The 26,101-nt window shown below is 37.2% G+C and overlaps 1 pseudogene; it reads right to left on the bottom strand.

Annotated features, from left to right (window-relative positions):
- Positions 1 to 4,697: 4,697 nt before the first annotated feature.
- LOC118832278 lies at positions 4,698 to 7,982 on the bottom strand (annotated as a pseudogene).
- Between the last annotated feature and the right edge of the window lie 18,119 nt (positions 7,983 to 26,101).

Here is a 26,101-nt window from a genome sequence, read left to right as displayed (position 1 = left end):
GTTTCAAATGTCATGTTAAAAAAAACTCACAAGCTCTGCAGTTATATTATTTTGAGAAATGGAAATATTTTTTCTGATTTCATGAGTGAAATCACAGCAGTAGTATTAGAAGGGACTTCAGAGAAGGAAAGTCAAGATGGCAGAGAGAAGCCAGGAAGTTTACTAAACTCTCCCCAGTTTCCCTCAGAAACAATGTTAAATCAAGACTCTAAAGAGATTCTGGAGCAACAGAACCCACAAAAAGATGGCTTGAAACAATTTTCCAGGTTAAGATAACTTAGAAGGACTTCAGGAAAAGTCTGTCCCACTTGGGTAAAAAATGGAATGCAGATCAGCAGAGATGGTGACCAGAGAAGTTAGCAAGTACCTCTTTAGCCACAGCGTAGATCAGGCTAATGGCACATCAAACCATCAGGGAGGCCTCCAGCCCCAGCATAGAAGACAAACTGTCAGCTTTAGAATCCCAGAACAATGGGTGCGACTAGGCCAGACTATCCCAGAGCAGCAGGCAAGCTGCCACCACTTGAAGCCCCAGTATGGAAAGCCAGTGACCAGGTCCTCAGCAAAAGGAGCTTGGGACAGTGCTCCCTATGCTTCAAGAGCAGAACTCAACTTTTAGAATTGAGCAAATAGAAAAAAGCCCTGACCATAGAAAGCTAGTATGGTGACAGGGAAGATTCAAACATAAACTCAGGAGAGGACAACAATATCAAAATGCTTACGTGTGAAACCTCAAAGAGGAATATGAATTGGTCTAAAGCCCAAAAAGCCTCCTTGGAATAGTTCAAAAAGGATTTTAAAAGTTAAGTAAGAATTGCAGGAGCCAATGTGGCAGAGTAAGCAGTAAACTGCTGCAGCTTACCTGTACTCACTTCTATGTAATCATAAAATAGAGCCAGAAAAGAGATCCTGGAATAGAAGAATCAGCAAAAAGATGAGGTGAAACGATCTTTTAGCCCAAGAAACTTGGAGGATCAGCCACAAAGGTCCGCCTTACTTGGGTGAAAAGGGAGCATAGCCCAGGATGAAAAGTGTCCCAGCAAGCCAGCAGCAAGCCACATGTTGGCAACCAGCAGGAGATCCTGAGCCCCAGTGTTGCGGAGCAAACAGCAATACCAGGACTCCCCACATGCCTTAGCATAGCCAAGGGAACCAGCAAACTGCAGCTAAAAGAACCACCACATGCTTCAGTGTAGCCCTGGGTGAACAGGCAACCTCCAGAGGCTTGACCACAAGTGCTTCAGTGTAGGCACTGGGAAATGCAGAAACATCCCATCAGGGCTCAACACATGCCAGGCACCACCACCAGGACACCGACTCAGCAGAAGGTAAGCACCAGACCCCTACAGCTTCTAGCAGCACCACCAGCCTACCCTCACCCCATCCACAGAGCACAACACCAGACAGGAGAGTTGCCTGTGGGCCTCAGGACAATGGTAGTGCAGCATCAGGTAAACAGCCAGGGCCTGCAACCACTTAGTACAAGAAGTCTGAGGCAGGGCCCGTTTCACCCTGGGAGAAACTCAAAACTAAAAGGAAATCTAAAAAGGTATCTGATCATAGAAGTTTTTATGGTGAGGGAGAAGACCATGATGCAAACCCAGAAGAGGATAACAATTTTAAAACACCTTTCAGTAAAACTCTAAAGAAAAATGGGAAAGCCCTATTAGAGTGGAGGAGAAAACTTGAGGGTGGTTAGTGGATATCACTTGAACCTTACTCTCATCATTATTGGCTCAAAGAGGGAATAATATATACCATCAGTTTAATATTGAAATCTATCTTACACAAAAGAGAAGTAGGAGAGGGGGAAATTAAGTAAAGTTTAGGAGGGAGAGACTGACATAAGGAAGGGCAGATGAGGAGAAGTAGTGAGCAGAAGAAAAATACTGGTGAGTTGGGAAAGGATGAAAGGAGAGAAAGGAGAAGCAGGAGGAAAAATAAGATGGAGGGAAATACACAGGTAGTAATCATAACTGTGAATCTGAATGGGATGAACTCTCCCATGAAAAGGAAGCAGATAATAGAGCAGATCTATAATGACAATTCTACAATATGTTGCTACAAGAAACATACATGAAGCAGAGGGACATACACAGAGCAAATGTAAGTGGCTAGAGGAGAATCTATTATGCTTCAACTTAAGTAAAAAAAAAATCAGGGGTGGCCATCCTGAACTTAGACAAAGTAAAAGCAAAGATATACCTAATTAAAAGAGATAAGGAAAGAAACTACATCTTGTTAAAAGGTACCATAGACAATGGAGTAGTCAAATTAGAAGAGTAAGGAATAGTATATCTCCATGACCTAAGGGGAGGGGAAGAATTCATGATCAGATGAGATATAGACAGTGTTACGAAATGTAGAATAAATGATTTTGGTCATATTAAAATGAAAAGCTTTTGTACAAAGAAGACCAATGTAACTAAGATTAGAAGGAAAGCAGAAAGCTGGGAAACTATCTTTATATCAAGTGTCTCTGATAGAGGCCTCATTTCGCAAACATATAGAGGACTGAGTCAAATTTATGAAATGCAAACCATTCTCCAATTGATAAATGGTCAAAGCTATGAACAGGAAGTTTTTAGATGAAGAAATCAAAGCTATCTATAGTCATTTGAAGAAATGCTCTAAATCACTTTTGATTAGAGAAACGCAAATTAAAAACAACTCTGAGGTACCACCTCACACCAATCAGATTGGCTAATATGACTAAAAAAAAGAAAATGATAAATGTTGGAGAGGATGTGGGAGAATTGGGACACTGATGCACCCTTGGTGGAGTTGTGAACTGATTCAACCACTCTGGAGAACAATTTGGAACTGTGCCCAAAGGGCAACCAAACTGGGCATACTCTTTGATACAACAATACCACTACTAGGTCTGTATCCCAAAGAGATCATGAAAAAGAGAAAAGGACCTGCATGTGCAAAAATATTTATAGTAGCCCTGTTCATGGTGGCAAAATATTGGAAACTGAGGGGAAACCCATCAATTGGAGAATGGGTGAACAAGTTGTGGAATGTGCACATGGTGCACTATGGTGCAATAAGAAATAATGAACAGGCAGATTTCAGAAAACCTGGAAAGATTTGTACAAATAGATGCAAAGTGAAATGAGCAGAACCAGGAAAACATTGTACACAGTATCAGCAATCTTAGCAGTATAAGCAATTGCTTATGTTGAATTTGTTAAGCAACTTTAATCATCCCAACTTTCTCCCCATATTTTTTAGTAGCACTGTTATATTGATGTTATATTGCTATGAGTCACAGAACCCTTTGTCTGAAAAATTGAAGTTGAGACTTAACCAAAGGTCAATGGAGGGCTACATGGTAGATGTGAGTGAGTTACAATACATAGAAGAAAAAGAATTTTATAGCACAAATGGTGTAAAGCATGTCATTAAAGAAATGCATGGGAGTAAATGAAAATGAGGTGGTCCCCTGGGGCAAATTCAGGACAACTGCTGTATAACTATTTTGTTTACTGGCATGCTTACAGTGTCAGGAAAACTGAATAGGATCCTAAATGTTGGGTTTCAGCCAGACCCTTCCTCATGGTGTTTATAGGAGGATATGCACAAAAATTTTACAGGATAGGCAGTCATGGATGGGTGGCAATCTTTGTCACTGAAGGGTACAGGAAATACCTACATTGATGAGATCACAGGTTTACTTGAGTAGTTGAGTTAAAATCCAATTGACTGTGCATTTTAAAAAGAATTTATATATGTCCTTGAAGAATCCTTTATGCTTTATTCAGAGCACATTAACTCAGCAGTTACAGTTTTCTTAAAATTTCAAGGATCATGAATGCATACATACATTTCCTTCAGGTTTATTTTCTCTCATAAAGAGTGCTTTGAAAGAATAAATAGGCCATGGTTGAGCCACCATGAGCAATATGTCAAATCTCTAAGTGCTAGCAAATAAGACCATGTGCTTTATATAAAGCTCGTTGAACAAGCAGATGGGCTCCTTTCTGTCACAAAGGCTTATGGGGCTAGTTCAGGCTTGATGTATTTAGCTGAGTTTTACACTGAGGACACTGGGTGTTTAAGGCAAGGCAGCTGTTTGGATATAAAAATTAAGAGATATAAACACTTAAATATAATCTGATACCTGACTGACTAAACTTTAACTATTAGCAATCACTACTTAATTGAACCATACTATTCTCTTGGAATATGAAGGCTCACTTCATGCTGGTTTTTTTGCCCTATGTTTGCTTTTGCCTCTAAGATCCTTATCCTGAGAGTATTAGTTTGTGTAAGAGTTTAATAAGGAGGGAAAACTGAAAGGGGCAGTTTTCTAGTCCTCCTCCCCATTGCTACTACTCTATATTACTGAAATTATTTTGTATATAGGCTATATTTACTTGTACTTAAAATGAAACATATAAAGAGCTTAGCAGAGTGACAAACACATTAAGTAGGTGCTAATAAATATTTATTTTTTTCATGTCTTTAAATCTTCCCTTTCCCTATTTAATATAAATTCTTTTTTTGGCAGGGGCATGGGGTGGGGAGGGTGAAGCCACAGAAAAATATCTATTCCATTTATTACAGCATTGTATTTAGAGACTTCTGGAGTGGAGTCCCACTTGAAGGTGCCATCTGGTTGCTGCAGAAGACTGGCCAGGAGGCTCATTGAGTCAGTCATGGCAAGTTGTGCTTGACCCAGATCCCCACCTTTATTGACACTTTTTATCCATGAATGGTTTACTGTACCCTGCTTCCTCAACAGCTCCATGGGAGGAATTACTTATGTGAAAGGTAGTGTGCTTTAGGACAAGGGCTATGCTAGCTTTGATAGTGCCACTTGACTCTTGGTGTTGGTAAGAGTAGCAGTTGTAGCCCCAGGTCAGTAGGGAGATGAGCAGCAGATCCAGCATGCTGTTGCAGAGTTAGGTGACTGTGTTGAAGCTGAGGAAGCCTGTGAAGGCTGAGCTCAGATTGAGCGTTACTATGAAGCTGGAGAGCATGGCCCATGTGGGAAGGACCTGAACCTGTTCTTGCTGTGGCTGTACTTGATGAGGAGGCTGTACAATTCCTGACTCTCCTTGTCCAGCCCACTCTGGCACTGCAGGCTGAAGCCCTTGCTGCCACCATCCCCACCTCCATCTTCTTTCTCTTCTTAAACTTGTTCATGGCCTGCTTTCTGAATTTATCATGTTTCTTCTGCAGAGTTTTGGAAGTCAAGTAGGTCTTCTCCTCTTTGCAGACCTTTTCAATATTGCTGTAATATATGTCCTTGGTAGATGCTCCACCAGCTAAATCGTTGGCTTCGGCAGTGGCCTGAAGCATTGATTTGAGGTGAGAAAGCTCTTTCCCTTGGTAGATCTAATGTAGGCCTTAAAATACTCCAGGAGACCGTAACAGGTGACTTTGGAGCTTTTGTTGTCCTTTTCCTCTAACTTGCTTGTTTCTAACACAGTGTCAGAGAAGGTAATTGTTCTTTGAATTCAGGAGTGATGTCTCTCAATTTTCCATGAAAAATTGGGCCAGTTGCCACTTGGAGCATTGGATGTAAGAGGAGAAAGTAGTTGACATTGGTAAAATATGGGTAACTTTCATTTTAGGTGTTTTGAGTTTCCTTATGCTGCTGTGCCCTCACCTGCAAGTACTTCTCCAGAAATGCCATTTCTTCCTTAAGTCCATGTCTATAAGGAAAACTCCAGTCTTGAATAAAAAACACCAGAGTCTGGAAGGGCTTTTGGAAAAATCCATCCATTGATAGATGACTATATCCTGTGAACAGCTGCAACCATTGTAGGTCATCCTCTTGAATGTTTTGGGGATAAATTACAAATCTGGATAGAGCTAACCATGGTACTGAGGGCAAATATGGTAGCACAATCCTTCACTGTTGAATGGCTGTGAGATACACCTTGAGTATCCATCAAAATAATTACAACCTTTTCCACATCATTTCTCCATGGGGAAAACTTCACTCCAAATCTGAATTCCCCTGGTTTTAGAGTCAGAGTCTCCTTGCCATGAAAATCCTGTTAGTGGATTTCTCTTCATTATCTTGTCATTGTGGATGGCTACCTTCCTTCTGGTTGTACAGGTAGCAAAACAGGAAGTCCAGAAAGAAGGACTTGCCCCTAAAGAAGGCTTGGGCATCTAACACTACTACCATATCAAGGTCCCTGATATGATCTTGCAAGAGGACTTGGACCAAAGCTTTCACATCCAAATAAAAAAATGCTGCTCTTTATGAACCAAGATGACCTACACAGGCCAGGTGCCAGGGGCATCACCACTGTGCAATTGTACTGTGCCTGGAGAAAGGCCAAATACAAGGAGCGGACATGCCTCCTGGATCCCAGTCTACGTTTTACGTTGGTCTTGCATTCTCCCTGCTTACTTGTAGAAGGTAGAAGCCTTGTAGAAAAGAAAACACACTCAATTGGGTATCTTACCCCATAGGAAAGTAGGGGGAAGGGGATAAAAAGGGGAGATGGTAGAAGGGAGTGCAGATGGGGGAGGAGAAAATCAAAAGCAAACACTTTTGAAAAGAGGCAGGGTCAAGGCAGAAAACTGAATAAAAGGGGACAGGATAGGATGGAGGGAAATATGGTTAGTCTTTCACAATGTGAGTACTGTGGAAATGTTTTACATAATGATATTTGTGTGCCCTAAGTTGAATTGCTTACCTTCTTAGGGAGGGTGGTTGGGAAGAGAAGAGGGAAGAGAATTTTGAACTCAAAGTTTTAAAAGCAGACGCTCAAATAAAAAGTTGTTTTTGCATGTAACTGAGAAATAAGATATGTAGGAAATAGGGCATAGAAATCTATCCTGCCCTACAAGAAAGTAAGGGGAAAGGGGATGGGGGTTGGGAGTGGGGTGACAGAAGGGAGGGCTGACTGGGGAACGGGGCAATCAGAATATATGCCATCTTGGAGTGTGGGGGTAGAAATTGGGAGAAAATTTGTAAGTCAAAATCTTGTGGAAATCAACGTTGAAAACTAAAATATTAAATAATAAAAGAATTGTTAAAAAAAAAAGAAAATACTATCCATGTCCAGAGGAATAAAACTGGAGTCTGAGAGAGCATACTATTTGCTCTCTTTTTTAATTTTTTAGTTTTTGGGGTTTTCTGTTTCTTCTTTTTCATGGTTCCTCCCATTGGCTCTAATTCTCCTTCACAATCTGACTAATGTGAAAATATATTTAATATGAATGTATATGTAGAGCCTATATCAGATTTCACACTGTCTTGGGGAGGGGGGAAGAGGAAGAAGAGGAAAAAAATTTGTAACTTAACATCTTATGGAAGTAAATGTTGAAAAGAAAAATAAATATTTTTTTAAAAGGTAAAAAATGTTTTTTCCTGTTTTTGCTGTTATTATTGTAATATTACAACCATAGTGAAGTATAATGATGAGATAAAAGTCTTTTTGCTTTTAGAAATTACCAAAATGATTAATGGATGCCTTTTTAATTTTCATAGTTAAGAAGGTCCTTAAAAACTCAGGAGTGGAAGCTAATTGATCTGTGCATCAGGAAGACAACAATTGTCACTCATAATCCTTAGCAGGATAGCATCATTTTCCCTCTGTACCTGCCTACAGTCAACTTATAAAGGCAGAACTATTCAGGTAGCTTTTTTAGTTTGTTCCTAAATTACTAAATACAATCAAACAATCTTATCAACTCTGCAGAAAACAAAGAAAAGGTAGGACACCCAAGTGAGGTGAGGGAGTCTAACTGCCAAGGTGTAGCCCTGTATGCTGCTGTTTTCATCTGCCTATATTATGTGTGACTTTGAAAATAATTGATTAGTTGGCTACATTATACATTTCTACATTTGATAATCTCCAAAGTTGCCAATGACTTCTTAATTGCCAAATCTAATGGCATTTTTCAATACACATCCTCCTTGAATTTTCTGGAAAACTTTGATACTGCTGGTCAGACTCTTCAACCTGATAATCTCTTCTCTCTAGGTCTTTGCTTTCTAGGTGGCCCATGCTCCTCCTCCTTATCTGACTACCCCTTCTTGGTTACCTTTGATGGATCTTCACCCAGAATATGTTACTAAATGTCGATGTTTCCCATGATTCTGTCCTGCATCTTCTTGCTCTAAATGATTTGGTGATCTCATCAGCTCCCATGAATTCAATCATCTTTATGCAGATGATTCATGCATGTATTTATTGAGTCCTGTGCTCTCTCCTGACCTCCAGCTTCATTTATCCAAATGCCTATTCAATATGTTGAAGAGGATATTCCAGACATCTTAATCTCAACATATCAAAAATTAAACTCATTATATCCCTTGCAAAATGCTCCCTTCTTCCTAATTTCTATTTTACTATTATGAATACCATCCTTTTTCTAGTCACCCAGTCTTCCAGCCTAGGTGAGTTTGGGCCTCCTATCCTGATAAGAGACATACATCTAATTTTGAATTTTGAGTTACTTCCAAGTTTGCTTGTAATTATGTGAAGTAAATCATAGCCTTCCTCCCCTGCCTAGGAATATACAGTTTATATAATATACACAGAAATCACATTTGAACAGTTCATTCTGGATACCGTTTTTCTTTTTTTTCTTTTTTCCCTAGTTCATTGCTATAAAAATTCCTCGTACCAATGCTTTACAATACATGCTTTGCAACATAATGCCTACTGGGTACTTATATGATTTGCTTTAGTTCATGCAACTTACATATGTCAGAGTCAGGGCTTGAATCCAGGTCCTACTGACTTTTTAAGGTAGCTTGATAGCCACTGTGACACATTGCCTTTTGACACTAGTGATGAAATGAAGTGGTACCTCTTCTTAGGAGTTTGCATTCTTCTACCTTCTGCTGTTGTTGGGATCAGGGAGAAATAAAATATTGATAAATAAGCAAAAACAACAGCAGAAACAAATGATTTCAAACAGAAAAAAACACTCACAATTTGAGGCATGTGTGAGGAAGGTTCTGGAAAAATCTGTAGGTGAAATACAAGCTGAACTCTGAAGGGAGTTAGTGATTGCAAAAGGCAGAGTGGAAGAGGGAGAGTAAAATGGGTTTAACTCCGGCTCTAGAGCTACTCTCCCAACCACCACTCACACTGGCAGGTCCAATCTCTATAGCATATCTGCTATTTGTCCTTTCAGAATTCTCTGGGTAATTTTGAAGTGATGGGGTGGTATTCCTTCCTAATGCTATAACCCATGTGTCCTTCTTCAAACTAATTATCAATTAATGTCAATTAGCCAGCCAAACTAATCCTCTTTAAGAAAGGAGTAGTGACCAAAGTGACTATTGTAAAAGCAGCTGTAAAAAATATTCCCTTAAAGGTGTGTAACATGCTTTCACATAAATATATACAAAAGCCAGGGAATGGTAACCTCTTGCTTAGAGTACTTGTGACAAATCAAAAGTTCTTTTTTGAAGGAGTCCTCACTATTTACATTCAGGCTCTGTACAATTTTCTGCAAGTCTCTTTAGAGAGCTTTGCAGTTACTTTCCCCCTTTGTCATTGGTTCTCAGTTCTTGATGTAGCAATTGACTCATTGAAGATACTTCTAGGACTGGGATGCAGAAGAGAAGTCCAGAAGAATTCTTGAACTTCACAAAACCTTCCTATCATCAGTGAGATTAGGGTAGGGGGAGAGGAAGATGAGGCTGTAAGTCTTGTCATTCCCAAGTGAATCTTTCTCAAGGGCTTCGTCAAAACTACCTTTTGGGTCACCATTCTAATCTCTCATTCCAAAGTCACTTCACGATGTATATGTCTCATAGTGTGTGTCAAAACAAGTCCCTCAAACAATATGAATTGCAAATGTGAACATGTCTTTTGGTTGATCCAATGGAAATGTATAGGTCTTTTTCTCACCTCATTCAATATGTCTAATTGGTTGAATCAGGTGATATATATTCTCCATGATAAACATTTAGGGTGGGAAAATTGACTCTATGAACCCCGCTGCCCCATTACACTGCAGATCATACATGAATTTCCATCTCTTATACAGGTTCAAGAGACAGAAAATCATGCATGAGAAATTAGGAAAATCAGTTTCCTGTAATATCAAGTGTAAGATGGTAATGAAATTGAAGAAAGTCTGAAAGATACGCTTGTTACCACTTGGTTAAGGAGTTTAAATACCTAAAGGAAAAAAAAATCTTAGTCTTAGAGGCAAGAGTGAGGTTGTTGAGTGGATATATAACATGATAGGCCATATACCTAATGATACCAATTTGGTATCTGTGTGAAGGATAGATTGAAGAGGAGAAGGGTTGGAATCAAGGATACCAATTATCTCAGTATACATTGAATTTATCAATCTGTAAAACCAGATTAAAAAGTGTCTTTAAAAAGAGATACAAGATAATTTCCTCATAAATTCCCAGATGCCCACACACATTCACAGACACACACACACAAACATTTATACATACACATATATATATGTATGTATGCGCGTGTGTATTTGGTCTCTGTATGTTTGCTATTTACAAATGTTTCATTCAATCTTTTTTTTATTTGCACATTCTACTCAGTATAAATTCTTTTTAAATACACACAAATAATCATCAACAAGCAAATTGGCCCAGACTGTATTTCCTAATACCACTTTTTTCTCCCTCTTAGCTATTTCTATCTCCTCCTACTCCTTACTTGCTCAGGAATCTAAAAGACATTGATCAGTGGATGTACTTTGAGCAAAATCCTTCCACTCTCAAACACTAATTCCCAGGAAAATCAAGCACCAAGTCTGTAAATTTACTGTATGATTCCCTCCCTGCTTTGACCAGTGGGCATGTACTTACTGTAAAGTTTAATATGTATGCCATAATAATAGTATACTAAGGGGCAGGGACTTTTTTTTTCTATTTTCTTTTCAGTAATGCCCCTCACTACCCTGTATACCTCAGGAATCTTTGATAAAATTATACATGTATAGCAAAATGCACCCACAGATTATTGTCAACATAGAGGAGACCAAGCCAACCTCCAGCGCTTAAATATTGATGAGAGTTTTTAATCTTCGCTCAGGAAGTATGAGTAGGATGGTGGGTGGTGATTTTGGGAAGAGTCAACATTCATTAACAAAGAAGTGATTGGAGGCTCCTAGAGGCATTCTTCTGACTAATGTTCCCTGAAATCCAGGAGTGCTAGAGGTTCAAGATGATAATAGTCAAGGAGACAGTAAAGGTCAAAGGGAGACACATATATGTGTGTGTATGTATGTATATACATACATATATATGTGAGAGTATGTATATATATATATTTTTTTTCCCCTTTCTCTTTGCATTGACCACTGTGCCATACATCTCGTTTGAACTTAAGGCTCTATGCCAACATAGTAGAGTGAAAAGAGCCTAGGTTTGGAGTCGGAGAAGCCTAAGATCAAATTTTTTGCTGTGCTCATTGGGTGGCATTGGACAAATCATTTATATGCTTGGGACCTGTTTTTCTTCTGTTAAAGGAAGGGCTTGGACTAGGTGATCTCTTTGGTCAATATCCTCTGATGCATAGGTTATTGACTTCTAGATCGCAAATGTTGACCTTTTTTTCTCCATCAGACAAAACATCTTTCTCTCCTTAACACCGTGCCACCCACCCTGGCACCTATGTAGAAATCAGCTCAATAAATGTTGACTGGTTATCCACACATCCACTGAATATCAATAGAAGCACCATAGTGAGTCTTCTGTTCTCCAAAGGAAACAAAAGGTAAAGTCACTAATGAGTTAAGCATACGAGGAAAGAAGTGAATGCACTGCTTGGCCAAGCAGCTAGGGCATGGAGTGAATATAGTGCTGCACTAAGAGTTAGAAAGATCTGGGTTTGAATCCTGTGACTCTTATTATGTGACCTTGGACAATTCACTTAACCTCTTAGTGCCTCAGTTTCCTCATCTGGAAAATGAAGAGACTGATTTCATGGCCTCTAAGGTGCCTTCTAACTCTAAATTCATGAATATACCTATATAGAATACACACACACACACACACACACACACACGCTTTCAGTCCTCCTGTGAGAAAACTTGACATGCATCACATCAGTTTTTAGTTTTTCAGGGACATGTTTCATGTCTACCTCGAGGATGTGTTATTAATAGTCTTCACACTCACTTTCATTTAACTGATATATTTTAATTGTGAGTGATATTTTTATTCAAAGCTTTCCTTTGCCCCTGTAAGTCTTAATTTTTTTTTTTAGAAGAAAACAAGTTCACATCAAGAATTCCTCTTGTTTTGGATGAACTAGAGATTAGATTCAGATTTTGGATATTTCCTTGTGTTTGTGTCCATGTGTATACACCCATACCCACACATGCACATGCATACACTGATTACATAGTATACTTCTGGAGGATTGACAAGGATAAGATACTAGAAATATTCCTTGACAGATACAATAAATGTTTAATTAATTTGAGATATGTAAAAATCACAAACCACTTATAGCTTAAATGGGAAAAGCATGGCCAATTAGAATTAAACCCATTAAGCCAAACTCTCTCCTTTCTATCCAAGGAACAGTGGATAACCGTTAGTCCACATCCAAATAATTTTCATCTAAAACAATGACTGTGACCAGCTGTATTGAAAATCAAGATGGGCTCTTAGCACTTATTCAACCAAGTGCTCTTGAAGAGTTTGGCCTTTGTTTCCTTGATTAAATTAGGAGTCCTTGATGGCCTCCTTGCCTCAGGGGAAAGCCTAGTGTACATGAGTTTGAGTGACATGTTTGTGACATCAGAGGCTCTTAGACCACGTGGTGTAACCAGAATGGCCTTTGTTTTCTTTGAATGACTCAGCTTACCTCATTGAGCCTCTGGACACTGTGGCTTGCTCTTCCAGGGCAGGAAGCCCAAAGAGCATTCCAGGAAGCAGACAACTTCCTGTGTGATGAGTCATGGGGCTGGCTGAGGGGAGGTGTTAGCTCCAGAACCTGGTCTACGCTAGGGGGAGGGGACAAGTCAAGAACCAATCGGCCCTGGTCATTCAGGTGGTGCTTGATGATTTCAAAAACCCTATAAGAGGGGAGAGGACAGCTTGAAGCTCTCTCTTTCCTCTTCTGGTTGGTGTGGGGAGCAGTGGCAAGCAAGCGTGACTTTGGGCCAGCCCTTGCTCTCGGGCAGAGCCCAGATGTTGGTAACTATGAATTGTATTGGGTCTGTCTGTTGATATTTGTAACTCGTATTTTGGTTTTGAGGTTCGGGGTGCTGGTTTATTTTTCCCCCGAACTAAATGAATGTTTTGAACCTCAGGGTGCTGGTTTTTTCCCCTGAAGTAAGTCAATGAATCTGTATTTGGTCTGTCTCTTGATGCTTGTCTGTATGCTCCCCTGAACTAACTGAATGCTAACTGAATGCTGGCATTTTCCCCTGAACTAAATGAATGTTGTCTGTATGGTAACTGAATGCTGGATTAGAGTAAGCTGGTCAACCCCTTCACTGTGCTTTCCTTGTTTAAGCAGATAAAAAGAACCTGTGCTTTTCCAGTGTCCCGGCAGCTTCCTGGGTGCATCTTACGCCCCCACAGAAGCTGCTAGCTGGGTTTTTAAAACACGTGGGTTTAAATCGCATTTTTGTGATGATTTTAGGTCACATGGGTGAGTCATATGTGTGACTCACCTTTGACCCTGAACAAGAAATACAAAACTAGGGGTTGGCTTTCTTTTTTCGGAGTTCTGAGCCACAGCAGGAGTGGCACTCATGACTCTGTGCCAGCCATTGTTATGAACTCACTGGCTTTGATGTTGATGCTTCTCTGGTAACTATGCATTAAGGTTTGAATCAGACAAGGTCTGTATGTTGATGTTTGTAATTTGTTTGTATTTGCTCTGAAGTTCAGGGTGCTGGCTTTTTCTCCTGAACTAAGCAAATGGTATTTGTATGCTGGATTAAAGTAAGATTGTTAACCCCTTAACGTTGCTTTCCTTAGTAAAGCAGATCAAAAGAACCCAGGCTTGCACTGTTCTGTGAGCTGGTTGTTGTTGGTTGTTCACCCCCAAAGCAGCTGCTAGCTGGATTGTTGAAACACCAGCCTCACAAGGGTTGTAGCGTTATAGGGCCTCACAGTTGTGTTTGTTTTTAATGATTGCCAAGCACTGATAAAGAAGCTAAACAAAAATTTTCAAAGATACAATTTAATACTTTTGATGAAGGATAGTATTACAGTGGCAAAGTGCTATAAAGAAAAGCACAGTGTAATGGAAGTCAAGAGACTTTGATTTTAGTACTGAGTTTGTCATATCTTCCTGTCTACTTAGCAATGAAGAAGTCAGTTCAAGTCTCTGAATTGGTTTGCTCAATTCTATAATGAATTTTGGTCCAAATGATGCCACATGTTCCTTAAAGTTTTGATACTCTATAACTTCCTAAGATTGTGGTCAGACTCATGTTAAACAGGGAATGTGACCTGGATTTAAGGTCTTAATTTCAGAGTTTGGCAAAGGGATCCATCAGATCTACCCTTTCACTCAGCATTGAGCAACCTACTATCTCTAAATAGATATTTATTTTTTAAGTGCTGTCATCATGCCACTAATTTTTCACAGAACAGAGCACAGTTGATCAGGTCTTAAAGTGGCGCAGTAATGTACATAAATGGATCTGAATCCCATGTTCTTCCAAGATCTATAAGGAGGCTTCATGCTTCACCAGCTTCCATATGTGAGGTGGGCAGGGAACACTTAATCCTCAACAACAATGACTTTTGCCAGCAGTGGTCTTTAGCAATGTTAATTTGAAGTTAAACTGCTCTTGGTTATGCAGGAAAAATTCTTTGTTTCTATGTAATTTGTAAGCAAATATTCTTAAATTTGGAATAAAATGTTTTGGAAGCACTGATTGTTGGGTCAGTGTTCAAGTGGCTAAACTTCTCATAGTTATCAACTTCAGATAATTTTTTGGGGTGGAACCTAGCCTTGGCATACATTCACCACCCAACCCCCTTGAGAAGTATATATATATATATATAGTCTCTTATCAGAATGGGAAGCCCAAACTTAGAAGAGTGCGCATGAATGTTTAACAACGAGTTCCCTAAAAAATATGTGTGTAGGGCACATTTTAAGTCTAATCTATATGAAAGAGATGGATAGATAATATGTATGTGTGTGTGTGTGTGTGTGTGTGTGTGTGTGTGTGTGTGTGTGTGTAACATTTCTTGCAGCATTAGGCAAGATCCAAGGTGTAAATGCTCATGCTGAAAATTTGACAAGTGATTCTGCTGAGTCAGTTCAAATGGACTCTAGCATATCCTTATCTTTGATATCTTTATCTTTAATTAGACTATAGAAAACAGTAATTTTGGAATGCAACAACTATCTGAAGATAGAGAGAATTCTACTTTCAGGTGCTGATAATAATACAGAGAATAAACTTGGGAGAGGTCATATGGTAAACAATGTTGAGGAAACTACATAGTAAGCGCACTTGTAAAAGTTGCAATGTTTAAAAGTTTACAATATTGTTCACCTAAGAAATTTCAAATGACTGTCTTGTATGTCAAAAAAAAACTCTTAAAATAATTCAGAAACACTCTACTTAATGCAGATACTGTAAAATAATACAAGCTATGCAATTCAAATATCTATCTTTTTAGGGAAGGAATCTCCTAAAGCAGGGTTTGTACTTGGATTTTACTCTACATAAAGAAATAAATTAATTCAGTTCCACCCAAGGCTTGTTCTATCAATTAGCCTTACCTCTACAGACAGAAATCCATAGATAAGTGGTCCCTGTAATCATGAGGAGAGACGTAGCAATCTCATGTTACTGGCCAATAATTAGGACAATGAAAGCAATGTGGCAGTGGTAAGAGGACCTTTGAAATAGAATCACAGCTTAAGACTCCAGAGATATCTTTCTTCCAAGAAACCTCCTACAAATTCATTTTTCCCCAAACTGTGGAGATTTCACCTATGCTAGTGATTCAAAATTACCCTGCATACTACCACCATCCCCTTCCTTCTCCTCCTCCTCTGATGGATCTGAGCTATAATGCTGTACTCTTTTAGTCAGTACAACTATCAAACACTGGATTTATGTGTCCTGAATATTTCTTAAGTATGAAGTAGTATATTTCTCTAAAGTGCATCATTGTCTTGCACTGGTCAAATTGAACTGAAACTTTTGAAATTAGATTTTATAAAAATAACAGAATCCAGTATTTATACCATTGTCCCAGGTACCCACAAACATGAATATGCATCTCATGTGTCTATATAGGATTAATTCTCCTACCTAGAGATTCAAGGAGTCATTGTTTGTTTCAAAAATGAAGACCTCTCTGTGACCCCTTATCTAAACTCAGGTAGCGTTTTAAAAACACAAAGTGCTAATTTAATATAACTTCTTTTTCATAACTTCATTATTTCATCTTCACCACTACCTAGGAGGCTTTCCAGCTTCCCATAATTTTAATTGTTGTGATTGAAAATTGCTGCGCACCTTCTTAACAACTTTCCAGCAAAACATTAGTGTTTGGCTTTTTTTATTTTTGGAGAAATGCTCATCCTATTTAAAGAAATAGAAATATGCATTTAATTTTCTCTGGGTCTTCTTGTAGATTGCCATTAAAATAGGGCAAAGCAGAAACATCTGTATATTTAAACAACTTACTCCTGTGATTGCTCCTAAAATGTTGAAATAATTTAAAGCATTTGAAAGGTCTCAGAGGAGATTCCCCCACCCCATTTTATTTTAATCTCTTTTGACAGGTTTACTGATTATCAACTTTCTAGTCTTCTCTGAAACATTTTGTAATACTCCTTAAATTGGTTAAAAAATAAAACCCTTAATTGTCTCTTAGTTTTGAGTCAGAAACATGTAGAATTCTTGAATTTCTTTCTCTTTCATGCCTCTTTTATTACCAGAGGTCAAGTTTGTTCCTTTACTTTAGTCCAGAAGCTAAATGAAGGGTTAATTAAATGGAAGAGGTGTCAGAGGCAAAGAATCAATTGACCTTCTGCAGACATGAAAAGAAAAAAATGAGGGTGAACTTTTGGGAATAAAGGGAGAGCTCTAATATTATGTAAACACTTCACCTGGAAGTAAGATGCAATTAATTTACTAATTAAAATAATATTTTAGTACTTTGTATAAAGCATTTTATTGAACCATAGGAGCCATAGAGAAGTAAGTATAACTGGATCCTTTCCCTAATGCAGATAACTCTTCGAGTTCCCTTACGATGCAAACATTCTAGGCAGGACATGAAAGATATAAAAGATATTTATCTGTAGCTGGTACACTGGGGAAATTTCTACACTGTACTAGATAATTTTTCTTCTTATAGCAGGAGATAATGCCACCTCCTGCAATAAGGAAACATATAATTTCATATATGAATATAATTTCAGCCCCTAGGGATAGCATGTGATATCACCGGTTTCTGAATATTTTCCACACTTTTCTTGAATTAATCAAATTTGCTTAGTCTGTCAAAGAGAGATGTAGTATTATTTGTTGTGTAAATCTAGGATTTCCTGATCAAAATAGAAGTACAATGCTGGAAAAAGAGTTTCAACACCAATAACATCTTAGAATATTTTGTCTTAGAGGACAGAAAAGGGAGAAGAGAACGAAACAAAGATTTATTAATTCCTATTCTAGGTCAGACACTATATTAAGTACTTTACAAATATTCTTTCATTTGATACAGAGTATTTGTCTTATTTCTCTTTGTATCTACCTTACACTGAACCTAATATATAGAAGACTATTAAAATATTTGTTGACTTAACAAACAAATAAATGAGAGGATGAGGGCCCAAGCAGAAAAGACATGCCAAAGCCATTTTTGACCTAGTTTGCCATAAGAACTATCAAAACCAATTAAAAGAGAAGACAGAATGTGAAGAACCTCTCAGAGAATCACTGAGGATCTCATTCTTTTGGTGGCTGTATCATCATTAACAGCTCTTAAATTGTCATCTCTCCATATGCTATATCTATATATCCAAGCTTAATCTCCTAATGACCTGAATTTCCGTGCCACCAAATAACTATTGAACATAATAGTGCTTGGTATGCAAGTGGAATTCAACATGTACAAACCGATTTAATCTTTTCTTCAAAGCCAAGTGATTTTATCAATAGGTGCAAAACACCTGTAACAAAGTGCAGCATACATTCTGCAAGCCTTAAAAATTGTAGGCATAAAAGAAACATTTTTTACATTATAAAACTACATCTTTATAAAAGAAAAACTAGTATAATAAGCAATAGAAAAATATTAGAAGTTTTCACATTAAAGGTTAAGGCAAGGGTTAAGGCAAGGATGCCCTCTTCTCCATGCCCCAAAGTTATTTGCCCAAATTCTAAACATCCTAATGTTTATAAGAAAATATAAAGAGATTAAAATAATATAGACAAGGAAAAGACAAAAAAAAGTTTGCTGACAACATGATGACTTAAACTAAGTTTTGATTAGTGCGAAAAAAGTCGCCTAAAGGGCTGCATATATTTAAAATTTGCCATATTCTAAATTATAATTTTGTGAACTATGATAATTGGTTCCAACCTAATGGAAATATAAAGTAAGAATTCAAATAATGCAGCCACTCAAGGGATTCAGTACTTCCACTCATCAGGACTTAGTTGCTTAGAAATTCTAGAGCAAAAATAAACAAACTAATTTACACAATTAATATTAAAGTAACAACATGCAAAATAAATTCATAGAAATCAACAGCATTTCTACATAGTGATTAGAAAAATTAGGGTGAATTGATAGAAAAGGAGGTCTTATTGAAAATAATTAAAGTGCAAAACATAGATGGGAATTAATATTTCTTCAGTTTGTCTTTCAGTTGTGTCCAGCTCTTAAAGACCCCATTTGGGGTTTTCTTGGGAAAGATATTGGAGTAGTTTGCCATCCCCTTCTCCAGCTGATTTTATAGATAAGGATAGAAAGACAAATGAGATTAAATGACTTGCTCAGGCCACACAGCTAGTGAGTGTCTGAGGCCAAATTTGGACTCAGGAAAATGAATCTTCATTCATGACTCCAGGCCTGGCATTCTATCCAGCACACTATATAGCTGCCCATCAGTCTACCAGATGAAATAACAAAATTATCCTTAGGAATAAAGAACGGATTAAATAATGTAAATAGGAAATGAAGTAAATAGTGTGCTCATGCCTCAGCTGTCTCATTGCAATAACATTTACAAAATTACCCAAATTAATTCAGGGATTTTTTCTGCCAAATTATTAATAGTATTCTTTATAGAGTTACAAAATATTACAGAATTCATTTGAAGTAAAATATCTATAATTTTAAGGGAGATTAAAAGGAGTAAAGAGGTGAGAACACTAGTATATTTAAAACTCTGATGGAAATTTTTAAAAAATTAATAAATTATTTCATATTGGATGAAAAATAGAAAAATAAACCATTGACTAGGTGACAGACTAGATAATGAACAATCAGAAAACAAATGCACTCAATAATACAGTGTTTAATAAACTTAAGTGTGTATATTATTAAAAAAAAAACCCTGCTTATATACAGACAACTCCTTGAAAACTTGGGAGTTTGGAAGAAATTCCTTTTGCATTAATGTCTTATTTCAGATACCATAACAAGTTCTAAAAGGATATGTCCAAATATCCAAAAGTATATTAAGGTCATACCACAACAAAGTTATGAGAATCAGATAAAGTATTTTTCACAGCTATGGAGAAAGAGGGAATTTTTCACCAAAGAAAGAATAGAAGTGATTACCAAAAAATTGATAATTTTGATGGCATTCCATTAAAAAGAAACTTTTGCACAAATTTTGATTATGTAAAATTAATTTCCCCCCCAAAATAAACTTAACACAGACAGAATAAGAAAAGAAGCAGTGGATCCGGGGAAATTTTCATCAAATGTCTCTCATAAGCATCTGATGATTTTGGTAGAGAAGAACTCATGTATATATGATTAATATCCATCCAGCAATGACTAAGCGGTCAAAGAATAAAAGCAAACAGTTCTCAAAAGAAGATATTTGAAATATTAACAACTGTTTCAAAGACTGCATCAAATAAATAATAAGAAGAAATATGAGAACTTTTACTTATGCAAGTAATTGACAGAGACTTTCCCCCTCACTTTAGACTGTGAAACTCTTTGAGAGCAGGGTTTGTCTTTTACATTCTTCTATATCCCCAACACTTCTCACAGTACCTAAAACACAGTAAGTGTTGCTATATGGTTTGTCATTTTACCCTATATGATTATTTTCAGGCTCATTAAAATATATAATGAATGATGATGAATGTTAAAGACATTAAAACTCTTTTAAACCAGTATTGAGGAAAAGAGGATATTTATTAATTACCAGAGATCTAACTATAAAATATGCTAAATGGGTAAATTAATACAGAGTTATTAAGGGTGGCATTTCCCCTCAGAGTATATTGAAAAGATTGTCCTATAAGGGCATGCGTTTCCCAAATGCTAACCTGTCTTTCAATTACAATGCTCAATCTGTAGGGCTCATCAAATAAAACATATGAGAAGATTGTTTTGTGACAATGCTATTCCTTTTTTTCAGTAAAGAGGGTGGGGTGGGGTGGGAAGTGTGATATGGTAAGACACACAAGTGTTATGGGCAATTAACTAGGAACTCAAACAACAGATTTATCATGCCATCACCTCATCCATCTGCCTCTGAGTCTCCTCTGTCTTTCGGCATTGCATCAAGAAACTGAACTAAAGTGAAGAGATGAAAATTAGATTTTCATGTTTCTATTCAGACATTTATTTTTTTAGAGTTTAGGAGAGGTACAATCCTTATTTTGAGAGCATCTTTCCAAATATGGCTTTTTACATTATATTATCATGGAAAATAATCACAAATCTATAATTTCTGTATAATATTCTTCTCATTTTAATTGACTACTTGTAGAAGCATTTCTTATATCTCTCTCCTGCCTACTCTTATTTGAATACATGGAAACAAAAAGTAAGAACTCATAACAAGTACATGTAGTAAACTAATATAAATCCCCACATGGACCATGTACTAAAAAGTATGCCTCAGTCTGAATTTTAATTCATCATCACCTCTGGGAGGAGGTGGGTGGCATGATTCATCTTCAGTCTTTTGTACTTGCTATTTTTCATTGCATTAATCATAGATCTGAAGCTTTTCAAAATTGTTTGTCTTTATAATATTATTGTCATAGTATAAATTCTTCTTAGTTCTGCTCATCATCATCAGTTCATAAAAATCTAGCTAGTTTCTTCTTAAATTTTTTATTTCATTATTTGTTACTGTACCATAATACTTCATTAATTCACACACCATGATTTGTTTAGCTCTTTCCCTGAAAGTTTCTAGTTTTTGTTTTGTTAGTATGAAAAGAAATGCTATATTTTTTTTGAAGTGTGAGTCCTTTTCCTCCTTCACTGATCTCTCTGAAGTGTAGGTCAAATAATCATATAGTTCTGTTAATGATTATGCACAGTTAAAAAAAAACCTTAGGGACATGGTTACAAATTGTTTTCTATTCTTAGCTCCAACAACAATGCATGAGTGTAGCTGTTTCCCCATAGGCCTTTCAATATTTGTAATTTTCCTCTTTTGTTATCTTTTCTAATTGGAGAGATATGAGGTAAAATCTCCAGGTTGCTTTGATTTTAATACTCTAATTATCAGTGGCTTGAAATATTTTTTCATATGGTTCTTGATACCTTTTGACTCCTTCCTCTAAAAAGCACCTGTTCATATCCTTTGACAATTATCTACTGGAAAAAAGGTTCATAACCTTATAAATTTGGTTTATTTTGTCATATATCCTGCATAAGGCATGTTTATCAGGGGAACGGCACAAAGATATTTTTTCCCAGTTACTCATTTCTTTTCTACTTTTAACTAGCAACATTACATTTGTTTGTGCAAAAGTTTTGCATTTTGTATAAATAAAATTTTCACTTTGATTTTTGCAATAGTCTCTATCACTTGCTGGGTCATCAACTCTACTATGAATTGCTCTAAAAGGTCATTTCTTGTTCCTCTAATTCGATTTTGTACAAACACTTAAATCAAAGTCTATCTATTTGGAGTTTATCTTGGCATATGAAATTAGATGTTCATATAGATATAATAATTGCCAAACTAATTTCCAGTTTTCCCTGCAATTTTTTTTTCAAAAAATGAGTCTTACCTTCAGTGACTGGGGCCTCTGAGTTTATTGAGTACTATGCTACTATGTTCACTTATTGCCATGTCATGTATCTAGTCTGTTCCACCAATGTCTCTCCATATTTTAACCATATATACATATATATACACACACACACACACACACACACACACACACACACACACATATATATATATATATATATATATATATATAAAATTTATTTTAATGATTACTGCTTTGTAATATAATTTAGGACTTGGTAATTATAGACCTCCTTCCTTCCCACTTTTTAATTATTATTGCCCTTAAAATTGCTGACCTATTGTTGTTATATCAACTTTATTGGGGTTTTAGGTCTGGAAAATAATTCTTTGTTAGTTTAATTCCTAAAAGAGAAATTAATTAAATTCATTTAGGTAGTATTGTGATTTTTAGGCTCTACCTAGCCATAAATAAGTTATTATTTCTACACTTATTCATATCTGTCTTTTGCAAAGTATGTTTTATACTCGGGTATATGTTACAAAATATTAGTAGTTATGTGCTATAATATAACAATATGAAATACCAAATTTAATTATATATTTAATAGGATATGTATGTATGTGTATATGTATGTACGAATGTATGTATATATGTTTGTATGTTTCTTCGAAGACCTCGACCTAACTTTGATTCCATTTGGAAATTAATGGATAATGGAAACTTTTGTTTCTACTTTATTTTACCACATATTAAAGTGAGAAACCATCAGGGTGGCATAACATCTCTTTTCTCTGCCCCTTTTCTCCTCTGACACTGCCTGGTTCAAGCCCTCATTATCTCATGCCTGTACTAGTGCAATAGCCTGCTGGTTTGTCTGCCTGCCAAAAATCTGTCCCCACTCCAGTCCATCCTAACCTCAGCTGCCAAAGCAATGTTCCTACAGCACCAGTCTGATCATGTCATCATTCCCTCCCCTTCAATTAACTCCAGTTGTTCACTCTAACCTCCAGCATCACATGTAAAATTGGCTGTTTGACACTGATAGCCCCTCATAACCTGGCTCCTCACCTACCTTTCCTGTCTTCTTTCACTTTACTCCCCACCAACCACATACTCTGTGACCCAGTGACATTGGGTTCTTTGTTCTCTTTCTAAAAAAGACACTCCATCTCCCAACTCAGTGTATTTTCACATACCTTGAATGTTCTCCCTTCTTATCTCCACCTCCTGACTTACCCAGATTCCTTCCAGTCCCAGCTAAATCCCACCTTCTATAAATCCCTTTAATGTTAGCATCTTCCTTCTGTTCATTACATCCAATTTCTCGTGTATAAACATCATTTAGAGTTGTTCTCTCCCCTTTAGAATATGATCCCCTTGAGGACAGGGACTTTCTTTTACTTTTGTTTGTATCCCTAGCACATAGCACAGTTTTGGGCACATAGTAAGTGCTTATTATTGAATGACTGACTGAATATGGAGTTAGATGCCCTGGGTTTGAGTCTTGGCTATATCATTTATCTCTTTGATTATACAAGTTATCTAATGCCTTTGAACTTCTGCTTCCCTGGCTACCAAACCAGAAAGATATCAAGTTTGTGCCATATGATTATCAAAGGAACTGGGGATATAGAAGGGAAGACTCAGGGTGGGAGTGGGTACCAATCTTCAAGTATTTGAAAGGCTGTCCCAGGGAAGACAAATAAAGTTATTTTGGTTGACTTCAGAAAGGTGAACTGTGAGTAATGGGAAGAAGCTGGAAAAAGACAGATATAGGTTTGATAACAGAATGCTAACGATTAGATTCAACAATCCGATTAAATGAGACAATGTTGGTAAAAGCTCTATATAGTGGGCACTTAATAAATGCTGGATTCTTCTTTCCTTCTCACTCCAAAGGTGGATTTGACTAGTTTCAGGAGTAGTGGATTCCCCCTCATCAAAGGAATTCTGGGAAAAACTGAATGGCCATTTTTTCTGATTTTTTTTCTAGGATGGGAATGAAGATCCTTTTTGATACTAAGAATCTTATTAAATGATGTACATGTATACACACACACAGACACACGCATCTATATATACATATATATATATATATAGGTGTGTGTAAAACTCATGTGCTATAATTACTGATAATTTTTTAACTTCCTTAGATTATTTGTAGTTAAAAAATAGAATCGTGATTTAAGTTCAATATGGAGGCATTCACACAACACAATCATTGTCTCTCTATTTAGCAGTGCAAAGGTCAGGCCTAGTTCAGGCCAAATGGTGCAAAGATACACTTACATGGAGTGAGACATTTGACTTAGAAATACTGTTGTATTTTATTCAACAAGCACTTCCATTATCCAAACTACAGGAAGATCCAAAGATGAAATAAAACACAGCCCCCCTCCATCAAGCCTTAGCTTCCCCCATCCCCAGCTACCTAAAGACCTTATGGTTTAGTAGTAAATCCTTACTGTGCTGCTGATTAGCTGGGTAATATATGGCAAGTCACTTAACCTGTGGAAAATGAGAGATCAGATGAATGACAGGCCACTTTCAGGTTGAGCCATCAGAGAAGTCTACTTGAACACGGCCTTGAGCTAGGCCTTGAAAGAGGATTAAAAACTCATGAACTCTTGTACCTAAATTTATATTTCATTGTCTACTTAGTTCAGTAAAAAAATGGGGCACAGGTTTAAAGATAACATGAGCCACCTTTTTCCATATGTAATAAAATTTGCTATATCAAAATGAAGTAGAGGAATTGAGAGCAGTGTTGGCTTGTTGTGTTTGCCAGAGTTCTAAGCAGATGATAGCCATGGCAAAGGCCTGGCAATGTTTTGAATAACATACAGGGTGAAAATCCTTTCATTCCAGGAGGGCATATTATCTGGTACTTTGGGCTTTGATGAGAAAACAGTCACGTTTTCTTTTGGTATAGCATTGCTGCCTTTTATTTTTTTAAAAAGATAAATAGATGATAATAACATTTTATTTCACCTGAGTCTTTCATCAGAGCACAGAAGCATTATTACACACAGCAGTTTGTTACTGTTGTTGTTTAGTCATTTTCCAGTCATGTCCAAATATTTGTGACCCCTTTGGGATTTTTTTGGCAAAGATACTGGAGTGGTTTGTCATTTCTTTCTGCAGATCATTTTTTAAGTGAGGAAACTGAGATACAAAGGGTTGAATGACTTGTCCAGTGTCACACAGCTAGTAAGTATCTGAGCCTGGATTTGAACTCAGAAAGAGGTTTGCTAACTCCAGGCCTGGCACTCTACCCACTATGCTACCTAGCTGCCTTGCATTTTACTAGCATGTGGAAAATGTTGTGGATCAACACGTGCATTCATGCTTTTAGTCTGAAACCACCACAGCAGCACAGGACAATGGAGGCAATATGGGAGGACTCAGTCTACTACTGAGAGAGGGTCTTGGAACTATTAAAGTTCCCTTGTGTTAATTTTAGAGTGGGATGGTGGTACTTCTAATTTTCTCATAATGCTATGTACATGTCTGTGTTTTTTCAATCTCTGTCTCTTCCTCTTTCTGTTTCCCTGTTTGTCTGTCATTCTTTCTGTCTCTTCCTCTTAACTACAGTCTCCATCATACCCCCTTCCTCCTCTTCTCTCTCTCTTTGTCACTCTCTCTCTCTCTGTCTCTCTCTCTCTCTCTGTCTCTCTCTCTCTTTCTCTCCCCCCCACTCCCTCTCCATGAACACACATACACAACATACACACCCACTCACTCCTCCTTCTGCTTTTGCTGTATTTTCCTCTTTTCCCCTCTCTGAGTGGCAAAACAACAACAAAAAGTACTGCACAACCAAAAACAAAATAAAAGACAGACAAAAAACCCCAAGACCAAACCCTAAGAAGATTAGAAATAAATGAGACCTAGATTAGAAATCCAGATCCACAGCTGGCCAATTGCATAACTTTGGAGAGTCATTAAACACCTCTTCCTCTCAGTGTGTTTTCTTGTGATTTGAAATAAGGCAACA

This window comes from Trichosurus vulpecula, chromosome 9, assembly GCF_011100635.1.
Source record: "Trichosurus vulpecula isolate mTriVul1 chromosome 9, mTriVul1.pri, whole genome shotgun sequence".
In the NCBI taxonomy this organism is placed as follows: domain Eukaryota; kingdom Metazoa; phylum Chordata; class Mammalia; order Diprotodontia; family Phalangeridae; genus Trichosurus; species Trichosurus vulpecula.
Note: the sequence above shows the minus strand (reverse complement) of the source record. Positions and strands in the feature narration are given on the sequence as shown.